This window comes from Chelonoidis abingdonii, chromosome 4, assembly GCF_003597395.2.
Source record: "Chelonoidis abingdonii isolate Lonesome George chromosome 4, CheloAbing_2.0, whole genome shotgun sequence".
NCBI lineage: Eukaryota > Metazoa > Chordata > Testudines > Testudinidae > Chelonoidis > Chelonoidis abingdonii.
In genome coordinates this window covers 13,181,202-13,200,643 of record NC_133772.1, presented here as the reverse complement: position 1 = coordinate 13,200,643, position 19,442 = coordinate 13,181,202, and the positions used below count along the sequence as shown (strand labels likewise).

General features: G+C 40.4%; 1 long non-coding RNA gene across 1 annotated transcript; it reads left to right on the top strand.

Annotated features, from left to right (window-relative positions):
- Positions 1-7,883: 7,883 nt before the first annotated feature.
- LOC142046727 (uncharacterized) lies at positions 7,884-17,446 on the top strand. The gene is made up of 2 exons (XR_012655706.1): positions 7,884-7,944; positions 16,563-17,446. It is a non-coding gene; the product is annotated as an uncharacterized LOC142046727 (long non-coding RNA).
- Positions 17,447-19,442: the final 1,996 nt, after the last annotated feature.

The window sequence follows — 19,442 nt, the reverse complement described above, 5'->3', positions numbered from 1 at the left end:
ATCAATATTCCCATGTTAGGTCCACCGTGGGAGTTCCGCATGCACTGCAGAACAGGAAGTGCCACCAGTTCCGTTCCAGATTGAGTTACGGTCTGGGATCTCTCACAGATGCATTTCTGCTCCCAGGGAACATCCAATATGCTGTATTTACTTCTCCAGCCTCTTGCATCTGAACTCTCGCAACCAGAACTTTCTATTGAACAATAGGACACCATCCACCAGATCCACCTACAGTATGGAACGGAGTTATTTTCCTGTCTGGGTTTGACAAGGAAACATCTCTCCATCTGCTACTAGAATTTTGGGTGTTTTAGGATTCTTATTCATTCTTATTCCAGTGGTTTGGATTTGAATCTGGTATTAGTATAGATGTCTCTGCCCTCTGAGCCTTTAGCTTGCTGCTTTTTTATAAAACTTTTGAGCTAAGATGGCCGCCTTAGTGGTCATGTCATCAACTAGGAGGTTTGGGGAGCTTCAGGCCCTTGTCACTCTCTAAATCATCTTTTTAAATCATGCTGTTTTTTTCTCTAGGACTTTACCACTTTGTCAGAAACTGGGGGCATCTCATTTCTACCTCCATCAGACGATTTATTTGCTCATGTCATTTCTCAAGCTTCACCATCACAAAGATGCAGAAGCTCCAAACCGTTGACTTGCCTTTTATTTTGGATAAGACTCCATATCTTTTGCTTAAACAGAAAGGATGAAGGGGCAGGCAGTTTTAGCCCCAACCATCCCTAACTGGGTTATGACCTGCATATTCATGTGTTAGGATGCTGCTAAATCCATACCACATTCAAAGGTTTCAGTGCACTATATAAGAATGCAAGCAGTCTCAATAGCCCTTTTTGAAGGATGTCCCTGTGTTGGACACGTGCAGAGCTGCTCCTTGTTTCTTGGTTCATACTTTCTTCAAGTATTATGCCATCTCGACAGCTTCTACTGATGATGCAGGCTTTGGGAAGGTGTTTCCTACAATCCCTCTCTAAATTGACTCTGACCCTTCCTCCATTGTATATTGACTGGCATCCCTACAGAAAATTCTCTGGCTCAAGTGCCTGAGGCCTGTACACTTAATATGAAATAAACATGTGCAACACATCTTGAACAGTTACAGCCCAGATGAGTAAACATTTCCCCACGTATATGTTCTGTCTGCATGAACTCTCAAACTACTAGCTGTTTGGGATGCTTACTTGCTTAGTCAAAATAAGCAATGAAACCAATCTGAGGGAACATCCAAAAATGGACTGTTTAGCAGAGTTTGTGGAAGGCTAGCTGAAACTGCATTGGAAACTAAGATGACATTCGATGGCTATAAAGAGAGGGTTCTTTGTAGCCATGATAGAAGGGTGATCACCTTCTATGATGAGATAACTGGCTATGTGGATATGGAGAAAGCAGTGGACATGATGTGTCTTGACTTTAGCAAAGCTTTTGATCATCTCCCACAGTATTCTTGCCAGCAAATTAAATAAGTATGGTTTGGATGAATGGACTATAATGTGGATAGAAAGCTGGCTAGATCATCAGGCTCAATGGGTAGTGATCAACAGCTTGATGTATAGTTGGCAGACGGTATCAAGAGGAGTGCCCCACGGGTTGGTCCTGGGACCAGTTTTGTTCAACATCTTCATTAATGATCTGGAGGATGGCGTGGATTGCATCCTCAACAAGTTTGCAGATGACACTAAAGTGGGAGTAGTGGTAGATGGGTAAGGATAGGATACAAAAAGACCTAGACAAATTAGAGGATTGGGCCAAAAGAAATCTGAGGTTCAACAAAGTCAAGTGCAGAGTCCTGCACTTAAGAAGGAAGAATCCCATGCACTGCTACAGGCTGGGGACTGACTGACTAAGCAGCAGTTCTGCAGAAAAGGACCTGGGGATTACAGTAGACGAAAAGCTGGATATGAGTCAGCAATGTACCCTTCTTGCCAAGAAGGCTAATGGCATATTGGGCTGCATTAGTGGGAGCATTGCCAGCAGTTCGAGGGAAGTGATTATTCCCCTCTATTGGGGACTGGTGAGGTCACATTGGGAGTATTGTGTCCCATTTTGGGCCCTCCACTTCAGAAAGGATGTGGACAAATTGGAGGGAGTCTAACAGAGGGAAACAAAAATGATTAGGGCTGCGGCACGTGACTTATGAGGAGAGGCTGAGGGAACTGGGGTTATTTAATCTGCAGAAAAGAAGAGTGAGGGGGGATTTGATAGCAGCCTTCAACTATCTGAAGGGGAGATCCAAAGAGGATGGATCTTGGCTGTTCTCAGTGGTGGCAGATGACAAAACAAGGAGCAATGGTCTCAAATTGCAGTGGAGGTGGTCTAGGTTGGATATTAGGAAACACTATTTTACTAGGAGGGTGATGAAGCACTGGAATGGGTTACCTAGGGAGGTGGTGGAATCCCCATCCTTAGGTGTTTTTAAGGTCTGGCTTGACAAAGCCCTGGCTGGGATGATTTTAGTTGATGTTGGTCCTGCTTTGAGAAGGGAGTTGGACTAGATATCTTGCAACCCTAATCTTCTATGCTTCTATGATTGCCTTTTACAGATGTGAATATGTGCAGGACTAATGGTTTCATGCCTAACCAAGAATAAATGTGCATTTTAGCTTGACCAGAGGCGGCCAACCTGTGGCTCATGGGGCCACAGGGGGCTCTTCAGAAGTTTAATATATGGCTCCTTGTATAGGCACTGATTCCGGGGCTGGAGCTACAGGCGCCAACTTTCCAATGTGCCAGGGGCTGTTCACTGCTCATCCCCTGGCTGTGTCATAGACCCTGCCCCCACTCCACCCCTTCCTGCCTCCTCCCCTGAGCTTGCCATACCCTCACTTCTCCCCCCTCCACAGCCTCCTGTACGTCACAAAACAGCTGATCAGAAGGTGCGAGGAGGGAGAGGAAGGCTCTGGGAGTGGAGAGCAAGTGCTGATGGGGGTGGGGGGTGCTGCTGATGTATTACTGTGGCTCTTTGGAAATATACACTGGTAAATTCTGGCTCCTTCTCAGGCTCAGGTTGGCCACCCCTGAGCTTGACTTTATATAGGGTAGCTGTAATGCTACAAGAAGCAGCTGTGGAACAGAGCCATTGTTCACTCATGTTTTGGCTTAACTCATTTTGTGCTGCTCACTGGGTTCTCTTAACTAATTATGTGGGATTTCAAAATTGTTTGTCGTATACTTAATCTTTATTAGTCTAATCGCACAGTTGAAAGAATGAGTTGTTGATTCCAAGGATGATGCACTCCTAGCACCTGAAAATATTTGTTTGTATGTATGTTTCTTTGTGCAGGATCAACTGCAAAACCCACAGAAAAAACCACTAAAAATACCCCAGGTAAAAACAGACCCTTAAAATCTCTCTAAACTTTGGTCCATGGGAAAGTGTTAATGTGATCATTCTTATCTCTATCTTTAGTCTGGGTAACTTAAGAGCTGTGGGTTTGATTTTGAGTTTTATACTTGATTGGCTTTTTTTGTTATCTGAATGGAAAGTTGATCGAATGAATGAGTTATTGATTCCAAGGATGATGCATACCTAGCACCTGAAAATATTTGTATGTATGTATGTTTCTTTGTGCAGGATCAACTGCAAAACCCACAGAAAAAACCACTAAAAATACCCCAGGTAAAAACAGACCCTTAAAATCTCTCAACTTTATGTTGGAAAGTGTTAATTCTCTAGTTTTGTTGTCACATTTTGAGGTAACTGTATCTTTGACCCTTCTCGCCCTTATGGTCTGCTCAACGAACGTCCTCTTAGGCCTCTAGCCATAAGTTCTCTGTGGCAGCAGCCTGCATCCCTTCTCTCTCCAGCTTGGGAGACTTTAGGCTACAGCTCCCCCTGTCGTTTGTTTGTTTGTTTGTTTGTTCCTCACGGTATCTGCAGATGCAATTCTAAGCCCATAAAGCATTTCAAGGCCTCCTCTGTGTCATAGAGGAGGCCATCATCCATTTTGCCATTGAATCCATATTTGGGGTGAAGTGTTCAGTGGTTTGGATGTTCTAACCACAGTCGCATGATTTTTGCATCAAGTACCTGCATCATGGATAGTTTGTTCAGGTGCAGTTGAGTATCTTCCAGAGTCTGCGTACCAGATTGAAACCACAAGAGCAGCTTGCTGGGCCAGCGTTTAATGTGTTTGTTTGGAACAGTGAATGAGGTCCAGATACTTTGCCATTCCTTGGCCAGATCCAAAGATGTGAGGTGGTCGCATGTGATCCACAACAGTTGTTGCTATTTCAGGCTTGCAGGATGTTGCCCATAACCAGCTAGATGGGAAGTTCTGGGTAGTCCTTTGTGTTAAGTTCACATGCAATTGCTGTATCTCAGTGGATAGCTGGAGGTTCAGTGTTTGCTAATACAGAGAGCCATTGCAGAAGGGTTGATTTATAAAGTTCCTATGATAATTCACGTGGTCTGGTTCAGCTGCCCATCCGCAAGTTAGGTGTGGCAGCTTTTTGTCCACATTGGTGCACAGCACTCTGCAACTAGTACACAGGGACCAATTTGTAGATTCCCCAACTTGTTCCTGCTATTTTTTTGGACAATGTTGAAGTGAGTCTTTGCTTTAGAGGCTACTTTCTTGATATGGTTATGGAAGGTGAGCGTGCAGTCAAGAATGATACTGAGATGTTGACTTTGGGTTGTAACTCAGTTTTACCACAAAACTCGATAGTGGTTTTATGCGATTCTGCTAAGGGGAAAAATAGACTACCGATTGGCTTCTCAACTGCTACTTTTGGAAGTACTCCTCCATGATCTTAGTCAGATGTGTAAAAGTCACTTCACGTTGTTCACAGCTATGGGCCTGAGTTGCAAGTATCAAATCAACAGCATATGTGAACTTCTATGCCGTCATTTCAAGCACATCATTCCCCTGCCATCCACTGGGTATCGCACGTGGGTCAGACAAATGTCTAGCCCCTGTGCTACAAGGATAATAATTGGATTTTGGTAAGCTACTATCAGCTCTTTCAAAGCAGAGTACATTAATTTAAGGACAAAATCATATGGAGAAAATGTATCAAACAGAGGTCTATGTGCATATTAAACATACCAGAATTCACCTATCAACCCTTTGTGGACCTTGGCAGACTTAAGTCCTTCCATCCCTTCAGCAGGGTTGGGTCCTCCCTTGGACAAATATCACGTCCATTTGTTGAATCAAAATGAAGGTCTCTACCAGTTCAAGATGTCCCCTGACAACCCCAGTTCTTGCCTCTTTTTTTCCAGCCCTCTCTGAAAGCAGGTAAAGCCAGCCACCTCCCCTTTCTCCACAGGAAGGGTTTAAGAGGCAGAGCTGTCTACATAACCAGATTTGGGATTTTACATTACATCACCCCCTAGTTAATTCAGTTTCCACAGGAAATCCTTCGAGTGAGCCAAGAACACACATACATGTACTGATACATAATGTTATAAATAGTCTGTGGGCTCATATCATCTGGCCCATATCAGTATAATGGTCTCTGATGGTTTGCATGCTGTCAAACGCTGACTGTAACTTTCAGATAACATTCATGATGTTAAATACCACAGTCTCAGGGTAGGTCTGCGTTCCTCATATGTCACCATTATTGGTGTATTTTTAATTTTGGCTAGTTTAGACATCCCAGGAGCTCTCGGGCTGAGCTGTGGGATTGGATGAGTGGAGATGAGTAAGGAGTAGACTTGTATATTTTCAAGAAATTGACATAGAAATGGTGGTTGAAATCATTTGAGCAGATGAAATCGCCCAAAGAGGGACCAAGAGCAGTGTCAAGAGGAGAAACCTGTAAGAGGCTCTGCTGAGGCAGCCAGGGGTGACAGTGTGTTTAACCTGGCCATTTACAAGTCTTGAGAGGATCAACTGGGTCCAACAGGAAGAGGAGGATGGAGCGAAGTATGGGCCTGAGACTGATCTGAGAAGGAGCAGTTAAAAAGCTTGGTTAGAGAAGTTAGGATGGAATGAAGGGGACCAAGTAGGCTGGAGGGGGTGAATGATGGTGCTGGAGTGAAGAAACACAAGGCAAGGGTGTGTTAGGAGAACTTACGAACAAAGGGAGGTATGGGAACAGTTTGGAGAGAGAGAGGTGAGATGAGAGGATGGCTTTTGAGAATGGGGGAGACCATGTACCAAGTGAGGGAATAGACACTTACAGGCTCCTTAGGGGTGTGGCACTCCAGGCATATTGACTTGGCCAAAGAGAATCAATCTCAAAAACTGTACTACAATGTTTATTTTGTGTAGGAGTAGGTGGCTTCTGGGTCAGGGAGTTAGTTGTTGGTAGGGCTGTACAAGTGATATACCTAATGCATGTGGACACTCTGTTTCACTGTGCAAACTCAACAAAAATCTTAAGGAAAATAAAATGGGTAAAATGGCTTGTCTGTGTGTTTCATAGTTCAGTAGTGTGCTAGGAGGTAGTGCTTGATCCTTCGATGGAAGAGAAAAGGAGCAATCTTGGGACTGGGTCTTTTTAGCATGTTTTGTTGTAAACAAACATTGTAAAATCACCCTAGCTGTCTTGTTGCCTTTGAGGTCTTTCCATACATGGCATGGCTTTGTTCAGCACATTCAGATAAGTGGGTTGCTCCTGTATCCTCTTGTAAGTCTCCTTTTTATGCAGAACCTACTCTGAACACAACTCCAAATGGCCCTAAAGAAAGCCCAAGTAAACCTGATGACTATAAAGGGAGTGAAATAACCACTCAGCTCAGATACCTAGAATTCTCATGGTGGATAGTGGAGGCTTTGGTTTACACATTGAATGGGAGCATTCTGCACACTTACATCAATTTGCACTTCATAATATGTAACAAAGTACAGTTGTGGTCACCTGAATGCCCCATATGCCGATGTGTGGATTGTAAGCCTGAAACTGGAATTAAATTTGTATACCTCTGTAGTAGTCTTGTCTCCCACGCAGAATTCTCTCTCCCTTCATTCCCTCCCCACCTGGTCTGTGTATGGTAATACCCACCTGCTGATGCCCACTCACTCAATATATCTATATAAAATGCCAGCAGTATGAAACTATCGGTCTGAATTCTGCACAATAATGGCACAAGCAACTACAGGCTTAACTGGTAATCAAGTGTCAAACTGCACTTCAATAAGATGTCTGCTCAGTTCACTTTTTGTTCTGTAAGTAATGGTTAGGCTTGAGTTGACTGATCCTCTGGTAATGACAGCAGGACTATCAAAACAAAAACATCACTTGTTTCTGCTTCTTTACTCCCAAATAACTACAGGTTGACAGATAACCTGATGTCACTAATCCTGTGGTTACATGCTGAGGCATGTTTTGTGGTAGCTGATCCAGATACTCCACCTATAGTGTCTTTTGCTGTAGGTAAAAATATGGCTGACCAGTGCAGAATTTGTGTGCAGTGTTTTGTTGTAGCCATATTGGTCCCAGGATATTAGAGAGACAAGCTGGGTGAGGTAATATCTCTTATTGGACCAACTTCTGTTAGTAAGAGAGACAAGCTTTCAATCAGTGCAGAATTTGGCAGATGAGATCCAGCAGTGTCTGAAGGGGAGGGCCTTCTGGTCTCAGAAGGATGCGCAACAATTCTGCAAATGAGAGCATTCATTCACAGGGCAAATCCTCTATAGAGATTTCCTCTTATCAATTCTCAGGACTGTCATCATGTGTCTATAATATGGTACAAGTAATAAAATACCCAGGAAAAGCTGCCTTTCTTCTTTCAATATTGGATTGTCCAGGGTTCGGATCATGGTTTCCAATATGTCTTATAAATTCTGTAATTTTGCATGATGGTATTAATTTGAGTCTGTTTAATTTAGGGTATGGCTTCAGGTATTAAATGTTGATCCAATATGAACCAATGGATTCTTATAGTTTTAGCTGGCATTCATATAACTTCACACTTCAGCTCACCTTGCATTTTTTTCTTTCTAGGGTCGAATACTGGTACCATGATTGCTATTGGTAAGTAACTTAATTTAAATAACTTACGCTATTACTGCATCTTACTACATAAAGTCTGTGCATTGAATTAATTTTTTAATGTTCTGCTATCTTCATCTCATACAATTTTTTTTTTTCCTTGCTGCTTCACTATGTGAGAAATCTACTCCAGGCAGCTAATTTTTCTATTACTGTGTTATGTTCTGTCCAGTAGTGCCATGTAAAAGCTGATGAGGCTTGACTTAAAGAATCAAAGAAATAAAGGGCTGAAAGGGACTTGAAGAGGTCATTAAGTCCAGCCCCTGAGCTGAGGCAGGACCAAGTAAACCTAGATCATCCCAAACAGGGGTTTGTCCAATCTGTTCTTAAAATCCCCTGTGATGGGGATTCCACAGCCTCTTCTGGAAGCTTATTGAGTGCTTAACTGCCATTAGTTACAAATTTTTCTTAATATCTAACCTAAATCACCCTTGCTGCAGATGAAGCCCATTACTTCATGTCCTGCTTTCTGGTGGACGTTAGGAACAATGATCACTGTCCTCTTTATTCAAAGATGTTAATGGCTGTTATACTCTGACCTGCTCCCCCTACTTCAGCTTTTTCTCCAGATTCACTCTGCCATGAATCAACTTCTGCTAAAAATCCATTTATTTAGACTGTCTGTCTGTATAAACTTGTGATTTATTATTTACCTAAAGAGTCACCTGCTGTGATTTCATCTTAACAGTTATATTCAGGATTATAGGATATGGAAGTGGGAATTAAGGACCTTACCCCTAGAAGTTTCACTTCAGTAGGTCTGTTTTGGATAAGGGTACTACTGCAGACTGCATGTGTATGTCTGGTGTCTGCCAGAAATGGGAATGGAAAAGGCAACGTAGAGGAAACTCAACATTGAGAGTTGACCATGTAGGATAATGTTTCACTGTTCTGCCTTTCTAGTTCCAGAGCTCGAACTTTCTCTCCGTTTTGAAGGGAGGTTTTAGTCCTGTAACTTTTTTTTTTTTTTTTTTTTTTTTTTTTTGTTAATGTCGCTGTGGTAAACGTCTGTCCCAGATCTGGACTTTAGCGTCCAAAATCTGGGTGTTTACTGTGAACCTTCCCCAAGCTTATACCCAGCTTGGATCTATCTCGCTGCCACCAACTAGGACTATTGGGGTTCCTAGTTACCCCGAGTCACCCCAACCTTTCCCTGGGGGACCCTCAAGACCCAGAACCCCTGGGTTTCCCTATCTCAACGGGAAAACAAGCTCTTCCCCCTTGTCTCCTCGTTATCTGCTCCCCCGCTTCCCCCCTCCCTTTTCCTGGACGAGCCTGGGCGATGCAGTAATTCACTCCTTGAAGGCAAAACAAAGAGGGAAATCACCCTCCCCCTGAGGCAATGCCTTCAAATCTAGTAAAGCTAATATAAAGAGATTTTCTACTCCCCTTTCCTGTAGCCTCACCAGAGAAAAACCAAAAACCTCAACCAGGTTTTAAAAAGAAAACTTTATATAAAAAAGAAAGAAAATACAGAACAATAATACTGCATTAAGAAACTCAATACAGGCTCTTGCTTATAAGAAAATATGAATAAACAGTCTGATTTAAAAGATAGCCCAATTAAACCAGTCCAGCACAGTACAACACACATGTAAATACAACACAAAGCATATAACAGCCTATTTGCCTTGTTGCCTTTGTACTCACACTTTGTAGGAGAATATTAGAAAGAAATAGGAGTTAGCAGGAAAGCTGTTTCCTCCATAGCCGGGAGAAACAAAAGACCCAGAGTACACAATTCCCGCCCCTGACTTTTAAAAAATCCAGTTCTCTGATTGGTCCTCTGGTCAGGTGTTTGGTTCCCTTTGTTCACCCTTTACAGGCAAAAGAAAATTAACCCTTACCTTACCTATCTATTTATGACAGTCGCTGTTCAATTTTCTCTCAGAAGAATAACGTTTTGGCTCAAATCTTTATATGTGATCTTCAGTAGGGAAACCATCATTAAAGCACCTCTCGGAAACTCACATTTGAATAATCTTGGTGTCGATAACATTGGTGGAAGTGGATTCCAGAATTTTTTGCTGGATTTCACCATAAATGTTAGTTTAATGTTATCACCAGGTTACTGTTTCCTTTTTTCCATCAAAGAGCAGTCATTGGTTTATTGGTGGCTGGTGGAATTGTTGCCATTGTGACATACAAAGCTCCCTTTGGGAAGAAAGGGTGAGCCAAAACAAGATCCTGATGTCTCACTAATTCTTCAGAGTAGTTCACCATTTCTTTCCTGTAGTCCTTCAATTGCCGCATGAGCCAATATGTTCTGAGGTTTTACCTGATTTTTGTTTAGTTTAGCAGCCTGCATCTTTGCTTTCTCCTGGCATCCAGGTATGTAAGAAAAGGCATGGCCCTCTAAAACTGCACTCATGTGCAGCTCTGAAGCAATGACACTTCCCAACTATACACAGAGGCTTTTCTAGAATTACATCTCAATCTTTTTTATCTGCAGCAAGTGCAGAAGCTTTTAAGTGATTTAAATGGACTGTTTTCTCTGCTACTTTGTCATTCCAGGAAAATTTATTCTGCATTAAGAAAAACAACGCTAAGTGTGCTGCTGAATACCATATTTGTTGTATTATGCTTTTGCTGGAAAACATCTTGTGTTGTGCAGAAATCTATATTGAATGCTGAAAGTTTAGGATAGAACGATTTTGATTTTGTTTTTTATCTTTACAGCCGAATGTGTGTGTGTTTACTAAGCTGAGTAACCCCACCTTACATAAAGCAAAACTAACAAATGCTTAATTGCCTGAACCATCTCCGCCCCCACCCCACCAAAAAAAAACCCCAGCCCCGCAGCGGTGGAAATTCAAGCCCCAATCCTGTCAGCACTTCCACATGTGCATAATTTTTATGCACGTGAAGATATCTCCTCATCTTACAGGAGTTCTGTGACAACTGTGAAGCCAAGTGATTCAGAAACAGAATTAATATGTCTGTCTTCAGAGCAAGTTTTGAAGACTGTACAATAAATAAGACCTGGGGCCACAGCTCAACAACAAGGACAAAACATAAGAATGGCCATACTGGGTCACACCAATGGTCCATCTACTAATATTCTGTCTTTTGACAGTAGCCGCTGTGGGTTGATTCAGAGGTAATGAACAGAACAGGGCAGTTATCAAGAGGTTGATCCCCCTGTTGCCCAGTCTCAGCTGCTGGCAGGTGTGGTGACACTGAGCATGGGATTGCATCCCTAAGCATCTTGGCTAATAGCCATAGATGGAACTATCCTCCATGGACATAACCACTGTAATTCTTTTTGTGATCCCAGGTAGACTTTTGGCCTGTCAGCAAGTTCCACAGGTTGACTCTGTTGTGTGAGGTGGTACTTTGTTAGTGCTAAACCTGATGCCTATTAAATTCATGGGGTGACCCCTGATTATTGTGTTATGTGAGAGGGAGTAAATAACACTTAGTTCATACCATTTATGATTTTTTGAGACCTCCATCATATCCCCTGTTTAGTCTTCTCTTTTCTACGCATCTTTCTAAACAAAAAATATAAGCTGCTCCTTAAGTGAGTAATATCTGTCGTATGCACCGAGTGAGGCAAGGATCCTGTGGGGGAGAACACAGCAGGTGATCATGTAACTCGGGGTCGGCAGCCTTTTGGAAGTGGTGTGCCAAGTCTTCATTTATTCACTCTAATTTAAGGTTTCGCATGCCAGTAATACATTTTAACATTTTTGGAAGGTCTCTTTCTATAAGTCTATAATATATAACTAAACTGTTGTATGTAAAGTAAATAAGCTTCTTAAACATTTTAAAAACCTTATTTAAAACTAAATTAAAATGCAGAGGACCCTCCCCACACTAGTGGCCAGGACCCGGGCAGTGTGAGTGCCACTGAAAATCAGCTCACGTGCCACCTTCAGCATCCGTGCCATAGGTTGCCTACGCCTGACGTAATTTAAAGACTGATCGCAATGTGTATGGACAAGGGGGCTCAATTCAGGTTGTACAGGCAACCTTAATTCTTGTCTTTTGTAACTGAGTGCTTGACTTTGCAGTCTTATTAATGTGTTTTAACATAGGATGTTTAATGTAGCACTTTTGTGTGTAATACTATAAAGAGTTGGCCTTAAATATTCATCTAGCCCTCAGCCCATCTCCTCAGCAGCCAGAGGGGGGAAATGTGGCAGAGGTTCACTATATATAGTCTTTTGCACAACTTCGTAAGTACAGCAATTAGATTAAATTTTCAGAATATTACTTTAAAATCAGTACAGATATAAAAATGAATAAATGATAGAAAATTCTGGACAGGCAGCCCGAAAGCACTGTACAGAAAGGTTCTATGCTACTACCTCACTTCCTTCTGTCCCCAACAACAATGTAGGGAATTGATGTGCTTTGCTCACACTCCTTTAATAATCTTATTTATATTGTCTTAGAAATCAGTTTCTGCCCTGTCAACATACCAGTCTTTTAAGTGGGACACTAGAGCTTTATCAGCTTCTACAAATCAATCCCTTTATATAACCAAGGATAATTAAAGCTCCATTTTTAAACTGTAGATTCATGTAAAAAGGAAAACTCAGGGCACATTCAGCTTGGCCAGTGGGAGGAAAGGGGGTGTGAATGAGTGGTGGTTTGAAACTTAGTGTATATCTACATGGGAGCTGGAGGTGTAACTTTGAGCTCAGGTGTAGACATACCTGCATTAGCTCTGATTGAGCTGGCATGCTAAAAGCACAAGTGTAGCTGCAGTGGCGCTGTACATGGAAGGCTGTCTTGCCACTTGTGCCATCACAGCTACACTACTGTTTTTAGCATGCTAGCCCTGAGCTTTGTCTACTCAAGTAGGAAACTACATCTCCATATCCTTAGTGTGTCTGTCCCAATCCCTCAACTCAAAGTGTCTTTTCTATTTTGATTTTTTTTCTCCCATTGACAAAATAGGAATACTTGAGTTATCCTCAAACTAGGTGTGCGACCCAGAGCTTTTTCCCATGGACCCCAAGAGAATTCAATCCCAGAATGTCTTCAGAAATGTCTGTAACATTTTCAAGCTTGTAAAATGTGAATATGGCTCACTAGAAACATAATCCTATTGATCGGCTGTTCAAGTTCTGCTCGCTACAGCGTTCGCAGTGAAGATTTTGAATTAACACTGTGTAAAAGCTTTTTAAAACTGCTTTAAAAATTTACTATTTGAAAAACTGCTATTTAAATAAAGTTCCCTTGGGCTCAGTTGATTCTGAAGTGCCTTTGATTTGCACCCAAGATCTAGTTTCAATCTAAATTTCTTTGTGTTTAGCCCTGACCTTGCTATAGACATCTTAGATGCTGTGGAGCCTGCTTTTTACTGTATAACCATTCTTATTACCTGTGTAGGCAGAGACCCAAATCTTCCCCTTCACATAATAAACATTCTTAGCTTACAGGACATTTCAACAAAGCACCTGCCTAATACTTTTTGTAGGGTAATTGAGAATTCTGGTGCTGAGGCTTAATTTATCTTTCTTCTGAGCAAAGGCCAAAGATCATAAGCCTTTAACAACACAGTGGTGTCCCATGTCATGTCTAAAGTAATGAGATAAACAAATAAGATGTGCAGCATCCTACAACTATTAATTTAGAGCTGTCTCCAGCTACACAGGTAACTGACTTTAGAGATCCTTTCTGCTTTGTATAACTTTTTAGCTTTCCTTTTATTTTCAATATCCTCTTAATGCTTTTTTAGAGGAGGCACATTGACCAGTTGTGCTCAAGCACAATACAATTCAAGTCATGAGCTATTAGATACTAACCCTCTGAATCAACACTTTTATGCTTGTATTGCACTTTCATCATGATCGTCAAGCCTGGTGCTTGTTGAAGGTAATATTGTATTCGGAAGCCCAATTAGTAATACCTTTTTGAATAATATTTAGTGTTGGAAGTTCCCAAGAAAAGATGCTCACATTTGAAATGGGCTTTTACTGCCAGAATAAAACACATCCAATATTAAGATGACTTGCAAGTAGCATGTTGCTATGTAGTCTTTCTCTGACTATGAAAATTACTGACTTGCTAATATTTGACTGAGGACAATTTTGAAGAGAACTATCCTAAATGAGGTAACTAGTCCTCCTATACATTTTAACCAGAGCTGTCTATTAAATAGGAAAAGACACACACGTTAGAGAAGTAGTACATTGCTTTCTTGCATTCCATTGCAATTTTTACAATGCCAAGACTAGCCCACATACAAAAATGACTTTGTGTGAGGAAACAGGATTCTGACCAACAGTTCCTGATTCAGGACATGGCACAATGTGGCTTGTTCTACCTAACATTTTTGTCAAAACACACACTTTTTTTTTTTTTTTAAATGAGGAACAATGATTAAACACACAACTGAAATCTATAACTCAGATGTTTAATGTTGTGTATTGTTTTTGTGTTAACTTAATCCCAGAGACAGTTGGCTGTCTGAAAAAGTAAAGCCATAGGTTTTTCCAGTGGTTTAACTTCAGTTKTTAGGGAACACTTTTAAGCTTTAAACTTGACTTTAATTAAATCGCATATTGACCAATCACTTGTCAAACTATTAATAGCTCTTTTGAATGTTTTCTAGAAGAGCAATATGCTTAAATAAATTTGAGACTTCCTCAGTAAAGGGGTACTAGCATGTACGCTAATTATAAATTAGTCCTAAATACCCAATCATGTGAACCTGAAGCTTGACACCTCTGTTTGCTGCAGTTCCCTGGGGATGTTTGTTTGGCAGAAATATGAATATAAATATTGATAAGAAGCTTGAGTTAAAACTGTCTCCTTTAAAAGGGGCACAGCTGGGTAGATTGCATATAGATCTTTCCTTGTATGGGATTTCTTACAGAATTGTGTTTTTCAATAGAAAATTGTACATAAATTTTAGAAAGTTTGGATATAAACATTCTCTTAATTTGCAACACTGCAATGCTTCATTGTGCTAGTGCTTGGAAAGTAAATTTTCCCCATGTACGTTGAAAGAAATGCAAAAGTAAATAGCATTAACTAGCTTTTTAAAAAAGCTTTCACTTTTTAATCATCTAATGATATGGAAATAACATGTAAGGATTTTTTAAGCCAGTTAAACACATGACTATAGAAATCCAGAAGTGAGAGAGACACAGAGGACCTGTTGAATCATCCTGTCCCAGCAAAGGCAGGATTGTTCTCTGCAGCACTTTTTCCTACCATTTTAGTCCATGCTAGTTTTAAAAGTTCCAGGTAATAGGGCTTCCACTACTTGCCCTTCCCCTCTGCCAAAAAATAATAATAATAATCCATTGCCATCAAAATTTTTCCTAAGATTCAGCATCAGTTTTCTTTGGATATAAAAAGCCTCCTTTAAAGAAGCAAAAGCAACTTTGATTTTTACTCTTGAATTCTAGAGTCCATATTTTATTGAATTAGTTTCTCTCCTTTCCTGCTGTTCAGCCCATATGATGCAAATCAGCACTTCAGTGATCTACAGGAGTGGTGGTGGGGGCGGGGGGGAACTAACTTGGGTCTTGAAAGGTATTTTTATAGAAAATATTTACATCAATGTGACAACATGGTGAAGGTCTGATGAACCATTATCTGCAAGAACATAATGCAACATATCAAAATGAGACTATAAATTACTCTTTTAGATTACCTTTCTTCTGTGACCTAAACAGATATTTTGAATGTGACACTTCTGTGAATATTCACTAAATTCTCTATTTCTATGTAACCATTTTGTCAACTACAGCAGTTATGAATGCATTGTGTGCCTTATGTCCTTGTGATGTAACTTATCATTAACATCTCTGTCTAACATATAAATGTTATTTCAGTATATTACTGTTTTGATAATACAAGAACAAATATTTTCTTCAGAAGAATATTAATGATACAAAGCCCATGTTGGATTTTCATTTCTGGTGTAAGGTTGCAATTATATCCTTAAATCTGAGACTTCATTCAGTAGAGGAGTAGCAGCATACAGACTTTATATTACAACTTTTAGCTGATATAATTGTACATGTGGAGCTTTCCAGCAGGAAAGGTGCTAAACAAATCTCTGCTGAAGAGCTCAGATGGTGTTGGTGTGTTTCATAGTGGGTTCACTGTGAAACCCTGGGCCCTGACAGAGCTACAAAAGTACCGTTAACTCTTCAGCAGTACTCTGTGGTATTCTTGATGTACAGTTGAATAAGGTTCTTCTAGAACATGATTAGTCAGTGGAAGAAACTAATATGTCCTGAAACAGTGTTATGTTATAGATGACCCCCTTGCCTTTCCAGTGCTCTAAACAGTTGAGTGTTAGGGGGAGGGATCGTAGATTGTCCAGTTCTCATGTATTTAGGATATGTAATAGCTAACTTTGTAATTTGCCAACTTTGATTACAGATTAATTCTACTCCATTGATTTTTTTTTTTCTGTTTTGGACAAGGCCTCTGAGAAGAAACACCATGAACTGTGCTTTAATTGGAAGTTAGTTTATAATTATTTTAGAGTTACATTAACACAAACAAAACACGTCTTTCAGACAGAACATAAAATGAAAAAACTCATTATCCTAAACCTCTGGAGTGAAGTCAAGATATTATGCATTTTTACTTTGGTTATAACTTTCTTTATTTTGCTTTTGCAGGAAAGATGCCTGTCATTCTGGCAGTGCTGATTACTACTTTGTTCATCAGACAGTGAACATGATATTGGAAGAAAATGGAAAAATTGAGGGAAACCTCATATGATTGCACTAAACTTCTCTGATGATCCCAGATTCCTCTCACTACAGTTGTATTCAGCGTTGTGGATTTTGCTGTTGCAAGCAAGAACCTGTTGATTTCTGTTTGGAGGTTTCTATCTTGAAGTACTTATTATCCCTTTTAAAATACAGATTCATGATGCCGAAGATACTCATTGAACTGCTGTAGGCTTTTGTTAATTCAAATCTATCCTCTGTTAAATCAGATCTCCAGAATGAGTGTTCCTTTGCTCTCATGTCCAGGAAACTCCAAAAACAATAACAAAAAACAACCCCAAACTATTCTTACCCCAAGTCTTGTGTTCAGCGTGACTTCCCAGAGTGAAGTGTGTGGATGTGTGTAAGACTCAAGTGTTCAGAATCCACACTATCAAATTTGTTAAGCTTGTACCTAGAGCCAAAATAAACTACCTCTGTTTCCTTATGAGCACTTTCTGATAAGTAAGCAGTAAAATGGTTATACTTGTGAGCAAATTCTTCTATGATCCATCCCTAAATGAAATGTCTTATTTTTATTTTTCAGTACTTGAAAATTAAGTTTGGTAGCATTTAAAGCAAGCTTATTACATTCAGGAAATTCTCTGCTGTGAGAAGGTGTTCATCACCAAAAGCTGTTTTGTCATAAATGAAAACATAATTTATTTGTATTTATACAAGTTGCCAAGTAAAATTCTGTACTATCTGCATATTTATCATATGAAAAAAACTGGAATTTCTCTGTTGTACTTAAGTTATTTCTCTGAATAAAAGGAATATGGTACAAAGACTATATGATCTTGACTCTTTTTTCCCTTATGCATTAAAATAGAAACTGTCTCAATAGCAATGTAAAAATGTGGTTGAAATCTACCCTTCTACTGTGATCTGGTCACTGCTTTTCAGAGCAGATGAAACTAGTACTACTTTTTTGCACCCCCCCATCCTCCCCCTCCCCACCAGGGCATGGATCTTTCTAGCAAGGGGTAGCACTTTATCAGCCTTGTAACAATGCACTGTTAAGAAACTACAGTGTGTGTGTCTTCTGTGGGATCACTTGTGCAGTAGGCTATTATCTAAACTGAATGCAAGTGTGATCGTGTAACCCACACACCACCTGGGTGTGGTGGTCTGTCCCATCTAGTGGCACGGAGATGATTTAGAGACCTAAAATGAGTCTGCTCTACAGCCTTCACTAACAGCCAGTTGGTTCAATCCTGCCTGTGTTACAATAGGATTAGGATCTATGTGATAGAAACAGATTTCTGATACTCCTTAGAAACTGCAAAGATATTTAATCTAATGACGCTTTGCCTTTGCTCAGATTACCTGAAGGATGTGTCTGGATTTAGATGTTTTAATTTTCCCACTGTTGCTAAGGTCACAGCTACACTGGGGATGTGTCCTGATTTTCAGTTAGCAGTTCAAATCCCCAGCGTAGCATCAGGTTTGCTCTCTTAAGCCTTGCTTTGCACTAGTGCAGCTTATGTTTTCAACCACGGGTAGGTGTAAACTGCACTAATGCAAACTGCAGTTTATGGCAGTTTTCCTGTCTACACTACAGCTTAGCATGATGGAGCTGTATTGGTGTCAGACCACTAGTGTCTGAAAGCAAGACAAAGACTCAGACCATGTCTACACTACTGGCTAAATCGTCGCGGCTGCAATTGATGCAGCGGTGTCAATTTTAGTTGGTCTGGTGAAGATGCTAAGTCGATGGGAGAGTTCTCTCCTGTTGATGTCTACTCCATCTCCCTGAGAGGCAGAACCTGTGTTGACAGGAGATTGTTTCCCATTGATGCAGCATGGTGTAGACACAGCTGTAAGTCAACCCAAGTTATGTTGACTTCAGTTAAGTAACTTGCGTAACTCAGATTTACAGCGTTAGTGTAGACAACCCCTCAGTGTACACAAGGCCATCAATGGTGTTAGCATTGGGAAGCGTAGTGTAGATGGGCCAGTGGGTGCTATGGGCATTTTCAACACAATTAATGGTATTTTTCAAAAGAGCCTAAGTGAGTTAAGGAGGAAAATTCCAACTGAAATTTGTTGGGAGTGACTTGAGATGAAGGGGAGTTGATGTGAGTCACATTAGCTGTCTGTCTCTGTTCTGTAGCATAGTGATTGTGCTCACAGCTTTCCATACAATGAGATTATGAAATGGAAATGGTTAAAAAACCACTCTAAGGTAGAGTTGAGGCCTCTCAACTGCAGGAAAATAGTAAACAATGTGTAGAAATGTACCAAATTTGGTAAAGGTTAGTGAGGGGCAGGGATTGTGAAATAAAACAGATTTCCAAATTTTATTAAAGCTAATGTTTAAAAAAAATTACATAATACTTAGGTTGGGAAAAGTGTCTGTACATCTGGGTGTAGTGTTTAGATTATCCACAAACACTTTTTTAAAATCATGATACATAAGAGTACATAATCAGCAAAAGCCCAAATTAAGGTGAATAGAATAAACAATACAGTTTAGATATTAGAATCCAAATACTCGAGTACATAACTCATGAAAAGTTGTACAGAGATTGGGTTGTGGAAAGCAAAGTGTATCGATGAAGGGTATTATTAGTTCAGCCTGGTAGTGATTTGTGCTTAGACTAAAGTTTCTGCAGGCAGTAAGTGGGGTGTGTGTGTTGTTTTTTAACTTGAATCTGCAGGAGAAGATTAAGGTCTAGCTAACCCAGTGCATGCAGTTTTAAATATGGGATAGAAACTTCAACCTTGTGCATGTTCCTTGATTGACAGAATGGATTTTAGATACCTGCCTCTTGGGCTGACTTT